Below are 4,024 nucleotides of genomic sequence, written 5' to 3'. Positions count from 1 at the left end.
ATTGATCTCACAATCAAGAGTTAAAGATCATGACAACCCAAGTGGGATGTTCTATGAGTGAGGGGCAATCCACAAATAGACCACCTCTATTTAATGGCACAAACTACACATATTGGAAAGCTAGAATGAGGATATTCATTCAAGCTTCAGACTATGAACTATGGCAAATCATCACTAGAGGACCTCACACACCCACACTTAACATAGAGGGCACTATCATACCCAAACCAGAAATGGATTGGAATGAAAGTGATAGAAAATTAGCACAGTTAAATGCAAAAGCTATAAATATACTTTACTGCTCATTAGATGTAAATGAATTTAATAGAATATCTACTTGCACTACTGCCAAAGAAATTTGGGACAGACTTGAGGTCACACATGAAGGGACCAATCAAGTTAAGGAGTCAAAGATAAACATATTAGTACACAAGTATGAATTGTTTAAAATGGAATCTACTGAGTCCATAACTGATATGTTTACTCGTTTTACTGATATTATAAATGGGCTTAAGAGTTTAGAAAAGTCTTACTCTAACTCTGATTTGGTGCGAAAAATTCTCAGGTCTCTACCAAGGAATTGGAAGGCCAAGGTAACAGCTATTCAAGAAGCAAAGGACCTCAACACACTGCAGTTAGAGGAGCTTCTAGGATCACTCATGACCCATGAGTTGACGATGAGGCAAAATTCAGAAGATGAGGTCAAGAGAAGAAAGCCCATTGCCCTAAAGACTACCACCCCTAAACAACTAACTGAATCAGAAGATTCAGATGATGATGAAGAAATCGATGAAGAAGGGATGGCTGTGCTTGGGAGAAAATTCAGAAAATTTATGAGAGGTAAGAATAGGTTCCATAAAAAGAAACCCTTCCTTAAAGGTAACTCAAGCAAAGAAAAGGGTAAGGACAAAGAAAAGAATCCCATTTGCTATGAGTGTAACAAACCCGGGCATTATAAGATAGATTGCCCAGATTTGAAGTGGATGGCAAGAAAGTTGAAAAAGAAGAATTTCATGGCTGAATGGAGTGAAAGTGAGGAATCAAGTTCGGAGGAGGAAGATCATCAAGAGACGGCCCAAATGTGTCATATGGCCAATGACGATGAGGTAGATTCTGAACTTAACTGTGATTTTACTGTTGATGAATTACATGATGCATTCTTAGAACTCATGGAAGAACATAAAAAACTAATTAATAGAAATAAAGTTCTAAAAGAAGAAAATCAATCTCTTATTAAGGACAAGTTAAAACTGTCTCATACCTGTGAAACTTTGAGTAGGAAACTTACAAATGAAACCAAGGATCTAATTGCTGAAAATATCAAGTTAAAAGAAGATGCTGAAAAATATAAATCCTTGGTAGATAAATTTACACTTAGTTCTACCAAATTAAATATGATTCTTGATAGCCAAAAAGCTGTATATGATAAGGCTGGTTTAGGATATAGAACAAATAGGAAACAAAAATTCTTAAAGAACATTTTTGTAAAAGCTAAAAGTGAAAATATTACTTGTTATTGCTGCAATAAGTTAGAACATAGAGCATATGAATGTAACTTTAGAAAGTCCAGTCAAAACAAATCAAGTTATAACCAAAAGATTAAATTCAAGAAAGTTTGGGTTCCAAAAGGAACATGGAGTACTAACCCTAAAGGACCCAACTTAGTTTGGGTACCTAAAGTTTCTTCTTGATCTTGATTGCAGGTGTGTCTTACAGCTGATAAAGTGGAAAAACGATGGTATCCAGATAGCGGCTGTTCAAGACACATGACCGGTGACGTAGATCAATTTGTCACCTTAGAATCAAAGAAAGGTGGAGTAGTAACCTATGGAGACAATGGTAAAGGGCATATCATTGGAAAGGGTAAAATTTTCATTGCTCCATCTATTTTTATACAAAATGTCTTATTAGTTAAGGGTTTGAAACATAACCTTCTTAGTATAAGTCAATTTTGTGATAAAGGGTTTAAAGTTACATTTGAAGCATCTGTATGCATAATCACTAATCCTAAAGATAATAGCATTGTACTTGTAGGACAAAGGCAAAGAAATATTTACTTAGTAGATCTTCATGAGTTAGGCAAGAAAAATGGTTTATGCTTAATTACTAATGAAGAAAAGAAAAATGAAACTAGTTGGCTTTGGCATCGAAGATTAGGACATGCTAGTATGGAATTAATATCAAAACTAGTTAAGAAGGAATTAATAAAAGATGTGCCAAAATTGATCTTTGAAAAGAACAAAATATGTGGACCATGTTCATTGGGAAAACAAACTAAATCATCTTTCAAATCGAAGAATGTAGTATCAACAACTAGACCATTTGAACTCATACACATGGATTTATTTGGACTACTAGAACTACATGTTGGGAACCCGCCCATGCCGCTGATATTTCAAAAATTTTTCAGATGGCAGCGGAATCGGCATGCACGAGTTCGACGTTCATCTCATGAACGTTGTTTCGAGACCTTTCGTAATTAGGTAAGAATTAAATCCTTTTAAAACTAATAGGAAGATCAAATCTTCACCTTGCGCGGGTAGATGATCACCGCGAATCTGAATTCGTGGTTTTAGGAAGAGGGTTTGCTTGAAGCCGTTCAAACGTCCGGCCTCTACGGGTATCCACACGAAGCAGGATCCGATCCAAGCTCTCTATCTCACCGGGGTGCTAGCTCCCTTGCAGAGATAGCTTTTGATGGCTGATCTCCTCTCTTTCAATCAACTCTTGATTGCACTTGAGAGGAGGAAGAAGAAGGATGAAGAAGAGGAAGAAGATCACAGCCTTTCGCAGCCTTCTTCTTTGTCTTGCGTTGGAACAAGGAGGGAGGAGGAAGGGACCCGTCAAGCACCTTCTTTTCTTTTCCTTGCTGTCGGCTGAAACAAGGGAGGGAGAGGGTGGCCACGGCACCAAGGGAAGAGAGGAATCCAATACCTAGGGCGCCGGCCCCTAGTCCTCTTCTTAAAGGGATTGGAGCTCCTAACATTTAGGAGTTCCATGACAACTTACCTAAGAAGGGGCGCCGGCCCTAGCTCCTCATGTCGCCCTAGCCAAGTGGAGAGGGGCTGATGTCCCTCTTACTTGGTTAACCTAATCCTCTTCCAAAGAGGATTAGGTGCCTCTCTCATGGTTTAATCCTAATCTAATTAGGATTAGCCAATTTTGGGTTCAATCTATGCTAGTCCTAATCCAATTAGGACTTGGATGAATCATGACTCAATTGAACTCTTCAATCCTAATCCAATTAGGAGTCATGTTGATTCATTAGATTATTAATTAATTTAGACTTGAGGAATCCTAATTTAATTAGGATTTGTTTAATTTTAGTCCTAATCCAATTAGGACTCTATTTGAATCCAAAGTCCTAATCCAATTAGGATTTCTATGAATCCTACTCCAAGTAGGAATCCAATTTTGATTCAAAACTCCTAATCTCATTAGGATTGAGGAATCCTATTCCAAATAGGAATCCCAGTCCTACTCCAACTAGGATTCCCAGTCCTAATCCAATTAGGACTCTAGGAATCCTACCCGAAGTAGGACTCTTGTTTCAAGTCCAATTAATTAATTCCCTTTGTTCCTTTTTCAACTTCTTATCAATCAAATTGATTTCTTGTGATTCCTAATCACGATTTCAACCATCGGATCGGTCAATACTTCTAGTGTGTGTGACCCCATAGGTTCTATTCTGACTGGTAGTGAGATATATTGTGATCTCTATCACTATATCATTGAAAACTCCTTTCAATGGGTTGGAACGATTCCAACTCAACTCATTAGGGTTTATCGATCATCAAGATAATCCCTATGAGTCCCACCATCCACCAGTGACACCTAGCAGCATGTAGTGGCTACCCAGCAGAATGGAATGATGAACCTCTAGGTGCAGTTAACATGTGATACAGTCCTACTATCGTGGATCCCTACAGGACGGAGGTCATGGACAACTCGTCAAACCCCATCGTCTGTCATATGTCAAGATTTATTCGACTTAAGTTCGAGAGTGGAAAACTCTTTCTCCACT

This window comes from Phoenix dactylifera, chromosome 7 (assembly GCF_051530095.1).
Source record: "Phoenix dactylifera cultivar Ajwa chromosome 7, Ajwa_hap1_PhDact_Kaust_v1.1, whole genome shotgun sequence".
NCBI lineage: Eukaryota > Viridiplantae > Streptophyta > Magnoliopsida > Arecales > Arecaceae > Phoenix > Phoenix dactylifera.
Note: the sequence above shows the minus strand (reverse complement) of the source record.